Source organism: Anthonomus grandis, chromosome 18, assembly GCF_022605725.1.
Source record: "Anthonomus grandis grandis chromosome 18, icAntGran1.3, whole genome shotgun sequence".
NCBI classification, from domain to species: domain Eukaryota; kingdom Metazoa; phylum Arthropoda; class Insecta; order Coleoptera; family Curculionidae; genus Anthonomus; species Anthonomus grandis.
In genome coordinates, this window is record NC_065563.1 from 2,385,335 (window position 1) to 2,398,895 (window position 13,561).

A 13,561-nucleotide genomic window follows, 5' to 3' on the forward strand; every position below is an offset into this window, starting at 1 on the left:
AATGTATATCCCCTTTTACTCCTGCAGCCATCTACGCAACATATCGCCGGCATTTTTAATGTACAAAATTTCCGCACAACGCTATTATAGTTCTAATATTGAAGACGCCCCCGTATAACGCAGTCGCCACCGGGCAGCAAAAAAGAGTAGCATCAGAAAGCGAGTGAGAAAGGCAATATTTTGGGCGGCGCTTAGAGTGATCCTTCTATTCTAGTTTATGTTCGGTGGTCTGACGAAAGGTATCATCAGTGCTTTGCTGCTAGGAAGTACCAAAAGCACAATAAGTGAAACAACTTCCATTCTACCAGGTCACTACTCAAGGAGGTACCTCACCTCGATAAGGTGGGAGTAAGATCCAGGGATGCTCTTTGAATATTTAAGAAAAAGGACCGATGACATCTAGAATTAAGGGTATACATCAGTGTCAACTAATTTTTAATATCATACTCTCCATAAAGAATATTTTAATTACAGGATTAGTTTTTATATATTACCACTCTCCTAACATTTTTGGGTTCCCTCTGTACAAAAAAGTAGGTAGTAAACGTAAAATTTTTAGGGCATATTTTTGAGAAATATAGTTCTTATGTCTGTAAATAATTAATTTATAAATTTGATAAATTGTAATTTTTGTATCATATCCTCAAAATGTAAAATGTAAAAAGCAAAATACATACCATGGAGTGTTGTGCTAAAGCAGCACAAAAACAAATTGTATCAGGATCCCTTTTAAGACAATAAATTATAAACTTACTTTACAATTGACTTAAATTCTACCCCTACCCTTGTTAATTTGTGGATAACAGTGAAATTAACATTGTTAGTATCGAGCATTTAATTCTCAAAATAGGACTAAATATATTATACTTAATCTCTAAAATATTGTCTTACATAATTGATCCATTAAATCTTTTTTTGATAGCATATTGGGCTGTAAAATCTCTTTCACATTCTCTAAAAATCAGTGAAAAAGTGCAATTAACGATTTATTTTTTTGAAGGGCCTAAATGCATTAACTTAACAGCTTAAAAGTAGATTTGATGAATTTAATGTCAAAACACTAACGTATTCAATTAAAAAATATATAAAATAAACTTAAATTACAAACATTATCACTCTTAGCCTCTTCAAAAATTAAATTAATACACTTGCACTATTTCATAATTTTTTAGAGTTTGTGATCGAGATTCACAGCCTTTACGCTGTTAAAAATTGATTTAATGGGTCAATAATTTTAAATTTCGCGCCATTCTAAAATTTTAAATAGCCGAACTAAAATAATTGACATTTGTCACAGTCGGTAAAATAGTCTACTGTAATACCGATCCGTCATGATGACAGGCAGATTTCTATGACGGATTGGTATTACAGTAGACTATTTTACCGACTGTGACAAATGTCAATTATTTTAGTTCAGTTAGACCGCAACCGCACGCTGCAATCGAGTTTAGGGTAAAGATGATGCCTACTTGTCACTATGGGATTGAACCCTCTCATACTTTTAATTACTCTATGGAGAGGATTGACTACACGGGATTTAGGTGTGCTTGTATTTATAAGGTAGGAGGTGGGCTGCTATTGGTCACGAGTCCAGCAGCAGTCTCCGCCCACCCAGAACGATTTTGATGCGGCCGTCTAGAAGCGGTCGGATTGGGATGCCCTTGAGAACGCGTTTGGTTTGCAAACGGAGCGTGTTTTATTTTAACACGTTGACTGCCTATAAGTATTTTGTGCCCTTGTTCAGAAGCCGTCGGGACTATTTGCAAAAAGTAGTTCGAAAATAGGATTTTTAATACTTTGTATGATTAATATTGTGTTTTTTTTTGCTTTTTGGGCCTAAATCTACTTTGACTCAATAGCTGAGTCACCGGCCCCTGAGGTATATTTCTCCTAGAATATGCCGGTGACTCAACATTTGAGTCAAATTTTAAAGTCAGAATTAAAATAAAAAACAAAGAACTTTTAACAGGTATATTTTATATTATGTATTGCACGTGTAATTCTTATCACTAAAACTTTGCAAACACATAACGTAAACGCGAAAAAAAACATAGGGTAAGCAGGGGTAATTGCGCTCAGGGGGTAATGCCGCTCACCCTATTTACTTAGACACATACGTTGCATAGAAACACAGCACATGGGCTGAGACGCGAGGGGGTGATGTCGGTGCCGCCCAGCGCCATAATAGCAGTTTGCTTCCGTAGCCGTAAGAGTGAAGTGCGTTTGTTTCTTTTCGGCAGCTTTCATCTAATTTTTAGCTCGGAGTTTTTTGCGGTAAGTCAAGATTTTCAATACTTTTAATCACATGTATTATTATCTAAAGTACTAAGACATTCTGTTTTGTGATAATGTAAACATTGTTGTGCAATTGTATTTGTATATATTTTATATTTTAAATCAAATATAAAACGGTCATTTGGGGTTATGGCGCTCAAGTGAGCGTCATTACCCCATTAGTAAAGGTTTTTTTTTCAGAATATGCCCAGAAAACGTGAAAGGACCATTGCCAAAGCGGCTTGGACCGAAGAAGACCTACTGCATGCCAGAACTGCGATTGAAAGGGGGATGTCGAAAAGACTAGCAGCAAGAACATATAAAATTCCATTCATATGTTCTTGCTGCTAGAAGAGATAGGCTAAAGAATCAAAACATAGGCCGTCCACGACTGGGTCGTAAACCAGTTTTTAATCAACAACAAGAAAGTGAAATAGCTGAACAGGTTAAGCTGCTGGGATCAATATACTATGGATTAAGCGTTACAGATTTGCGTAAATCCGTTTACAAGTATGCAGAGATTAACAGTATCAAAAATAATTTTGATAAGAACAGCAAAATGGCTGGGTTAGATTGGGTACAAGGTTTTATGCGACGCAACCCTTCTGTTGCTGTACGTAAAGCTGAAGCAACAAGTTTAAATAGGGTTTCTGCTTTTAACAAAGAAGAGATTACTCACTTCTACCAAATGCTTGGTGACCTAATGGAAAAGTATAGGTTTCCTCCTAATAATATATACAATGCTGACGAAACAGGGATCACAACCGTCACAGATCCGGGAAAAGTGCTTGCAGAAAAAGGGCAACGAAGAGTAGGCGCAGTTACGAGCGGCGAACGCGGCAGAAATATATTAGTCATGTGTGCTATGAGTGCGGCTGGGAACTTCGTACCACCAATGTTTATTTTTCCCAGGATGACACCGGTACTAGAAAAGGATGGACCGCCTCTGGTGCATTTTACACCCACTCCAAGAATGGCTGGATAAATCAGGAATTGTTTGTAGAGTGGCTTAAACATTTTGCAGCATATGTCAAGCCTACAGAAGATTCTCCTGTACTCGTAATACTCGATAACCATAGCAGCCACATCTCCCTTCTAGCTTTTAACTATTGCAAAAAAAATCACATCGCCATGCTTTCCATTCCACCACACAGCTCTCACAGAACACAACCTCTCGATGTGTCTTTTTATGGTCCCCTGAAAGCTGCTTATAAACACGAATGCAACATGCATATGAAGACACACTTAATGGCTAAAATAACTCCATATGACGTCGCCGCCTGTTTATTTAACAAGGCATATGCACAAGTTGCAAACATAAGCAAAGGAGAAGCAGGATTCCGAGCCACTGGAATCTACTCTTTAAATCCAAATGTTTTTACTGAACAAGACTTCTTGGCAGCATCTCTGATGGCTCAAAACTCAGAACAACCCACTTAAAACGAAAATGAAACTGGCGATAATCTTGGAGCTGCGCAAACTCATCACATGACGATCAATCAAGCACCTGCATCTCCAGTTACTGGTTCATCGCTTGATATGTCAAACCACCAAGATCATGAATCTCCTGCTCCTGATCCACTGATGGAAGCGCCAAATCAAAATCTTGAAGCTTCTGTACATGCTGCATCTAAGTCCCAGTCTATCAAAAATAAATCACATAATTCTGGTCCATCTAACCAGGCACTTTTGGGTGAACAAAAACAAACTTATGTTTCTTTTTCTAAGATAGCAACAACACCACCAACTATTGCGTCAACTTCAAAGTCAGCTCAAAGGAAGAGAAAACAACATTCTACCATATTAACATCGACTCCAATGAAATATATATTAGAAGAGAAAGAAACGAACAAGAAAAAAAAACTCAATAAGACCGGAAGAAAAGATCAAACAAGAAGTAAAGTCACAGGAAATAATAGAAATAAAAATAAAAGTGGAACATCTTGCAAACGCAAAGTTTTGCAAGACAGGTTATCAGATGAAGATGAACAAATTGAAAATGTCTGTGACGATGACAGTGATGATGAATTGAGTGTGGAAGGAAATGAATATAATAAATGCAATATTTGCGAAGAATTTGGAAGAAATAATGAAATGTGGTATCGCTGTACCATATGTGGGTTCTGGACTCATGCCATGTGCACCGGATGGGATTCTCCAGATGGATACATCTGTGATTTCTGTAACTAAAACTACAATGATGATGTTTAGTGATGCTCAACTATGACTAAATACTTTATTTTAGTTATTTAAGGTTGTTTTTTTTATTTGTTCATAAAAAAATATGTGTATACGGTTATTTTTTAAAAAAGCAGATTTGAGCGTCATTACCCCTATGGCTGAGCGGTATTACCCATAGCCAGGGGCATTGACGCTCAACCCTGATTTTTTTTTGAAGTTTTCCTACTGTTTTTAGGTAAACTATAATTACGTTTTATGTTAACATATTGACACATAAAGAGGTAAACTTTTGTCATTTGTTCTTATTTTTAATAAAAACCAAAGTTTTATAAAAATATTGCGTTTTTTCCTTAACTGAGCGGCATTCCCCCTGCTTCCCCTAAATAATTAATTTTTCTTAGGAGTAAATCACAAAAAATAATAACAAAATTAACATTTTTTAAAGAACAAATGAAAAAAAGACCTATTTTTCATCGTGGTAGATTCGAAAGCAATTTCCGAGGCAAAGACCTGGCTTATCTGGACAAACCGGGCAGAAAAATGGCGTGTTCTTGCGCATTTTCTGTGTATAACAAACCCTGCATCTCTTTCTCATTTGACGACCTTTATTATCCATTTCACATTTTTCAGGCAAATGACTAGGCTGGTTTTGTTTGACTTTAGGGGGCTTAGGTGGTTTTTCTTTGGCTTCAGACAACAAATTCTTTATAATATTATGCCTATAATCATAGTAGCTTAACTTTTGCTGAGTAGAATATTTGTTATAAAGGTGATAACTATTAAGCAGCATCATTGATATCAGATGAATAGCAAGCTTCTTATACCATCTGATGGTTTTTCTTTCGCTGGCATAATAAGCAAGCATCTGATCTTGCCTGTCGATTCCTGACATATTTTTATTATAATTAATGATAGCATTTGGCTTTTCTTTTTTCTCGTTTCGTCTATTTGGTTGCTTGATCAGTTCCCCACTAAACTCTGTAGATATAAATAAAACCTCCCTTTTGTCACGCCATTTACCCACTGCAATGCCTTTAGAGTACTTTGTAATAGATTCACCTTTTTTAAGTTTTTTAGAACTCACTTCGGGAGGATTTCCTTTCCTGTTCAGCCTTAAGGTTCCAGTAGCATAGGTTTTTTTTTTAAAATTAGCTCTTTACATAGTGCAATCGAGTTATAGTAATTATCCATGTATAAGGAATGGCCCTTATCAAGATAATTCTTTGTCAAACTTAAAACAACGTTTGCTGCATGCCCTAATTCTCCCTTCATATCTTTTTCGTCTCCAGTATATATCCTAGCTTTTAACACAAGCCCATCAGGTTCTGACAAAATATACAGTTTCACCCCAAACTTGTGCTTTTTATTTTTAATATACTGGCGAAAAACCAGTCTTCCTCTCCATAGCACCATGGACTCATCTAGTGATAGCTCCTTGTTTGGGTAATAGATCTTGTCAATTCTGTCATTGAAGAAATTTTGAAGCCATCTTATCCTGCACAAACGGTCACCATAATCTGGGTCATCTCTTTCGGGATTTTTAGAAAAATGTAAACATCTTAGAATGACTAGAAATCGATTTCGACTCATGTTATTTCTGAAACAAGACAGATTATACAATTCATCGGTCTTCCAGTAGTCCTGCAAACGGTTTAGCTGAATATTGCCCATGTGAAGCCACAGACCCAAAAAAGTTTTCAGTGTTGGCACTGTCAACAGCTTCCATTCAGTGATTCTTGATATCTCTTTTGTTTCTTTACTTAAAAAGAGTTGTTCGGCATAGTTGTTAGTTTCGGTAGCAATATGTTCCAGAAAATCGTCTGTGATAAACAATTGAAAAAAATCGATGGGGTTGTCCGAGGTTAAATTTACTCTAAGTCCAGGCACACCCGAAAATAAAAAGTCATTTTGATTAGGCACATCAGTCCAGGTCGGAATATCACTGTTACTGTTTTGAACACTAATCGTCTCATTATTCTCAATGTCGGTAAGGCTTGCATCCTCTAAAGCTGCAACATCGGGCAATTCGTCTTCGTCGCTTGAACTCTCATGATCAGTAGGCTCGTATTCACTGCCACTGTCGACGAACGGGTCCTCCTCACTTTCTGATAAATACAAAAGTTCTTCTTGTTCAGATAATGTCAGGGGTCTCATCATTTTGAAATCTGTATGCCTCCGTTTAGGCCGAGAAGGACCTGGATTTTCTTTATCCATGTCAGGAAAACGACTTATCACCAACAAAAACCGATTTCGAAAAAACACGTGTTTATAAGTACACTTGCGACCGGTGAAACGAGACGTATCCCCTGCGGAAGCCGAAACAATACTAAACTCATATACTAAAGCCATGCACATGACTCAACAGTTGAGCCACTGGCCATAGGAGGGGTACCGCCGTGACTCATATGTTGAGTCATTGGCAGTGAACGTGTTAATGATGTGTGTGTATGCGCCCGGTTAGTCTTTATGCCACCGAGCGTTCACTCAATCGCGGTGTTATGGCTAGAAAACTCACTTCCAGGGCTTGTTTTCGCGCCATTTTAATAAAAATTTCCGGATCTCAGGATGGTCGAGAGCTTTAACACGTTCCTTGAATTTTGTGTGTCTGGCGACAATAAACTCCTCTATGGTACTCATTTTAAGGTCTGTTCCTTTATCAGAGTTTCTTATGTACTGCGGAGCATTTGCGATCAGCCTAAGCGTCTTATTTTGAAATATTTCCAAGTAAGCCATTGTTGATTTTGGAATCTTTGAGAGGACACAAGACCCATATAAGAGCTTAGGTCTGATCACCTGCTTATACAAGAGGAGCTTATTGTCGAGAGACATCTTACTTTTCCTGCCCAAGAAGGGGTAGAGGCTTTGGACTAATCCATTGCACTGGTTTATTTGGTTTTTTATGTGATGGACAAAGGTATTTTTATTATCAAAGTGTACTCCCAGGTACTTCACCTCACTCTTCCAGGGGACCATCCTGCCCAGCACCGTTAAGTTTGGAATATCACGGTCCCATTTTTTGGTGATAAGGATTGCCTCAGTTTTATCCTCATTTATTTTAATTTTCCACTTTTCGGCCCATACCGCTATTTTATCAATGTGGCTCTGAATATACGCTGTTATTTGGCCCAGGTACTTGCAGCTCGCAAGGACACAAGTATCGTCCGCAAATAATGCCAGCTTAGAATAGTGATCGTTCTTTGGGATGTCTGCCTGGTATATATTGTACAGGGTGGGTGCCAAGGGGGAGCCCTGTGGGACTCCAGCTCTGATTTTTTTATAATCTTGGGTGATGTTATTTATTTGTGCAGTGAACTCCCTGTTTTTTAAAAAGCTTTGGATAAATTTGGTTATACCCGGAGACACCCCAAATGTCGCCATTTTGTAAATCAACCCGCCATGCCACACTCTATCGAAGGCTTTCTCGATATCGAGCGTGATCATGGCAGTTGAATACTTGGAATTGAACGAATCAACTAGACTTTGCTGGATCCTTGCAAGCTGTATTTCTGTTGATAGGCCCTTCACAAAACCACACTGTTCTGCCGGGATTATTTTTAATATATTTATTTCGTCTATTAGTCTACTTAGCACCGCTTTCTCAAACACTTTTCCAATTGATGGGAGTAGACTGATAGGACGATAATTTTCTGGTTTTGCTAAGTTCTTCCCGGGTTTTGGTATTAGTTTTACTATTGCCCTTTTCCATGAGTTTGGGAAATAGCAGAGGGTGAGGCATTGATTAAAAATTATCATTAATTCATATATTATGTTGTCGGGTAGCATTTTAAGCATCTTATTGTTTATGCCATCGACCCCTGGTGCTTTTCTATTTTGTTGATTTGTGATTATGTCTCTTATTTCTTGAAATCTAATTCTTTTTGGGGCATTTAAAGTTTGGTATTGAATATTTTCTATTTCTCTGTATACTTGGTTAACTTGATTTAATACAGTGTGGTCCTCTGGGAAATTATTTAAATTAAATTGATTTTCTAATGAGTTATTAAATGCTTCTACTTGGTCTATATCTGTGTAGACTAAGCTTCCATCTGGTATTTGTATGGGCGGGAACTCTGTTTTGGTTCTTCCTCCCAGAACCTTAGAGACTCTCCAGTAATTTATGTGATTTTCGTCATCATTGTTTAATTCCTCTAAGAAATTATTCCACCTTTCATTCCTGAAGTCATGCACTTCATTTTTTATTCTTTTTGTTAAACTATTGGCTATTCTTCTTGCTTCTGGGTCTTTGTGTAACCTAGCCTGTTTATTTAATCTATTTCTTGTTCTAATTAGGTTTTTTATTCTCACTGGGAAAACCAAGGTGTGGGTATTTGGTATTGGAATTTTAGTAGTGGATTTTTCATATGCTGAATTAATGATGCTTGTTATTTCATTTACTTTTTGTTCCACTTCTTCTTCAGTGTTGGGAGTTGGGAGGGGATGGGTATTAGATAACAATTCGGTGAAAAACTGCCAGTTTGTTATCTTTTTATCCGGGAGGGGATCTTTTTTGAAAGTTTGGGCTATGGATATAAGGATTGGTGTATGGTCTGAGGAACTTAGTTGATCAAGGTTTTCCACAGCGACGTTATGGCTCAGGTTTTTTATTACTACAATGTCTAATATGTCGGGTGTCGAAAAATGATAATGAGTTGGCTCTGGTGGAGCTGCTACCCTTACTGTATTTTCTCTGACATATCTCTCAAGCTTTCGCCCGGAATTATTTTCCTTTGTGCATCCCCAGATTCTACTTTTGGCATTCCAATCCCCTGCGGCTATTGTTGGAATGTCTTCAATAAAAAGTGTATCTAAATCTTTATAGCTTAACCCTTTCGGTACGAATGACGGATAAATCAGGCACAAAAAAAAAGCCACACAGACGAATGACGGATATAACCGGCCGCGGTTCAAATTGCTTACCAGACTACTGCCTGTTATATCCGTCGCTAACGAAAATTTATGCTTGCGTACAGACGACTGACTTATTTATCAGTCACAAAAAATCTTTCCAGGTGGACGAGTGTCGGTTTTATCAGTCACCGCCGGAAATAACCGACAGTCGGCGATTTCATGGTGTAGCGTACCGTACCGCTGGCATAGCGTTTAGTGTTTAGTTTAGCATAGAATGTCACGAAAGAAGGACGCCGCACCGTCTGGCAGTCGCCCCAGAGCGAAAGTCGCGAGGTTAGATTCATATTGTGGTTTATCCGAAAGCGAAGTGCGTAGCATTTGTACTATAAACAATGTGTATTTTTCTTGTGATAGTGAAGAAGAGCCGTTTCCTGGTAGTGATAGCGAGTATAAACCGAGCTCTTCGGATGAAAGTGAGTCTTTTGAAGAAGGTCCAGAATCTGACCAGGAAGTGAGTATCACAAACGAGACTGAAGCACCCCAAGGTGAGATTCCAACACCCGAGGTTGTAGTCGGTCACGAAGATTTACAGATTTTGTGGACAAAACATGATTTTATTCCAGTAGTTCATGAATTCGACAGTACAATAGCGGAATAACCGATAAGTCTTTACATGGAAAAAGGGAGATTACTACCATTATTGAGGAAACAAACAGGTATGCAGTTCAGCAGAATGCACCACAATGGACAGCTATTGACTTGAACGAATTTTTCGTGTTTATTGGTATAACGATGCTGATGACAAGAAACAAAAAACTTACTATCAAGGAGTTTTGGTCCAGGAACGAGCTGCTACATTCCCCTATTTTCGGAAAAAAAATGTCAAGGGACAAATACCTGCAAATTCAAAGGTATTTACACTTTTGCGACAATGAGAATGCTTCCGCTAATAATTGTCTCTATAAAGTCGACCATATTCTATTGCGAATAAAGGAAAGGTTTCAAACACAATTTCGGCCATTTCAGGACCTTGTTATCGATGAAAGCTTAATACTTTTTTTTTTGGCAGATTAAGCTTTAAGCAGTTTATAAAAAGTAAAAGACACCGTTTTGGAGTTAAGCTATTTGTTTTCTGCGACTGCGAAACAGGAATAGTATTGGACTTCATAGTATATTTGGGAAAAGCTACAAGTGAAAATTTGGGACCCAATGAAGACCTGGGTATATCCGGAGCTGTTGTAACGAAGCTCATGGATCAATATCTTAACAAAGGACAGTCGCTATTTACAGATAACTACTACAGTAGTCCTGCCTTGTCAACTTTTCTTTTTAAAAGTAACACTAACTCTTGTGGAACTGTCCGGCCACATAGAAAACATATGCCAAAGTTCACCGGCAAACTAAATAAAGGAGATGTTGAATGGTATTCCAGTGCAATCCGTATTCAATTGGTAACAAAATGGAAAGATCGTCGAGATATTCATATGATAACCACTATGCATGCAAACGAAATTGAAGTTCTTCCAAAAGTAGACAGGATCACTAAAGGAAACGTACGGAATCCCAGATGTGTAGTGGAGTATAATAATAAAATGGGAGCAGTCGACCGTACTGACATGATGATTTCTAGTATTGACAGTATGCGTAAAAGCATAAAATGGTATAAGAAGTTGTATTTTCATGTTATGGATGTTTGTTTACTTAATGCCGACGCCATGTTTTTGACCACGGATGCTAGAAAAATTCCATTAGCGCCATTTCAGTTAGAGATCATTCGTCAGTTATTTGAGAGGTTTGTAATCGTCTTCATTTTAAAAATATAACGCATACGCAATGAGAGGCATAAAATATTGTAAGCATCTTAGTCATGCGTTTAACGCCCTCAGCGACTAAAAACCCTTTCCTAACGGCTCGTGTTTTCATTTCCACGCCGCGGGCGTTAAACGCTTCCTTTATGACCTAGATACATAAATAGAAATTATTTGTAGGTTTTCCACAAATAATCAAGTAACAAGGCCTGATCTGAACCTTAATTCTGCACGATTAACCGATAGGCACTTTCCGATGTGCGTTCCAGGTACAGAAAAGAACAAGAATCCTTCCAGACGATGTCTGGTTTGTTCCCATACGAAAAAACGAGAAAGAAAAAGGAAAGACACTAGGTATATGTGCAAGGACTGCAATATTAGACTTTGCATTATACCTTGCTTTCAAATTTACCACACTCAAGCTAACTTTTAAATTTTTAACCTTAGTTTTAGAACTTATGTTACCTTTTAGAATTTGTTTGTCTTTTAATGTTCATTTCTTTGAAATATTTTATTACCTTTTTGGAATAGATTTGCATTTGCTATAGATGTATTCAAACATAAATTCGAATTTCATTTTACCTATTTTAGCATCTGACGGGTATATACGTCACTCGTCTGTCGAGTACTGCAATTACGTCGTCCGTGAGAAAAAATCGTCTGAAATAAAAGCCGTACCGAAAGGGTTAATAATTTACTAGGTGGTCTATAAATTGAAATTAATAGTATTTCTTTGTTGCCTATGTATACCTTTATAGCCGTATTTTCTATTACCGGGTCTGTTTCCCTTTGCGGTGCTTCTTTATGTATTATATTTCTTTTAATTATAATTGCTGTTCCTCCGCCCACAACGTTAGGTCTGTCGTTTCTGTATATTTTATAATTAGGTATCTTAAATTTTGTGTAGGGCCTCAGAAAAGTTTCCTGAACCAATGCCACATCGATATTATTTGTAAGTAGAAAATCAATAAATTCGGATTTTTTAGGATATAGTGATTGTGAATTCCAACTAACGATGCTTAAGCAACTAGATAAGTCCCCCAGAGTAGCTTAGTTAGCACCTAGGAGTAATTTTATTGCTGGGTTTGAATTTAAAGAATTTAATTTTGTTAATAAATTATCATTTTTTTTATTTATTTCAGCTTCAGGTAAACTAAGTAGATAAAGTAAGTTATTATTTTTTATATTGTTTGGGTTTTTTATGTTGTTATTGTTGAGCAGGACGTTTGACAGACCTGAGGTACCCGCCCCCAAGATGTCCGCCATAGGCTCCGCCCCCTTTGTATCCTGGTTCCTGTTGAGTGTTTTCTTTGCCATTTCTGCAAAGGTGGCCCCGTTTCTTTTAGTTTTAATAAAGTTCGGGTTTTTTGGGCACCGCCAGAAGTTTGCTGGGTGCTCTCCACCGCAATGGCAACACTTCGCCGGCGCTGCTTTATCCTTTTGACATTCAGTGTATAAATGGTCACCGTTACATTTATGGCAACGCGGCTTAGCGTTGCAATTACTCATGGAGTGCCCAAACTCCTGACACCTATGGCATTGCCCCACTTGGTCAGAAGCCAAGATTCTGCATAAGGAACAGCACTGGCGGAAGAGGAAGTTCATAGAGGCAGCTTTCATTTCACAGAATCAGGGGATCTTCAGCCAGCCAAGCGTCGATATACCCAACATCTGGGAAGCCTCTACTCTCAGGACAGTGTAGGATCTAGAGAGAGGCGTGTCCTCCCCCCCAACTCTTCTCACGGATGACTTTCCTTTCCACATCGCTGCACACATCTAGTATATAAGCCTATAGAATAGTAGTTTGCTGTCAGTTTACACTTGATAACGGTTGGAGATACTTACCAACCGAAACGTCGTGTTACATTAAATAAATAAGACAATGCAAGTCCGACAAGATGTTTTCGATAAAAGTTCGGTTAAACTAGGAACGGGAATTTTTATGTTTTTTTTTATGCGAAATTTTCACTCTTTTTGGTATTTACGAAAAAAGTAAGGTAATTTGAGAAAAATATAAGGTAAATAACTTACCTAATTTTTCGTTTACTGTTATTTATGTTAATGTTTTTTTTAAGTCTCACACACTTCACTTAAACATGTTTTTATTTTCACTGGGGAAATAAGCGAGCTCGTTTTCTTTACCTTCAGCCTCGTATTCACTATGGTCTTCACTACTACTGCCATTATTGTCACTGTCCTCATTTCCTATTGTGATGACAAGGGGCTCGATTTCTTCCATGATTTGGTCAGTTTCCCAGAATTTATCCTCCAGAAGTTTTTCCGTGAGCCATCTAGTAAAATTTTCCCTATTCATTTGGCCATGGTAATCACCTGTGGCCAATCCGGCTTTAAATATTAAACAGGCATTGTCCACAAAACCCTTGTCGGAACCTGCATGAACAATTATAAGCCGACCTAAAATATCATTTAAAATATATATATATATATAT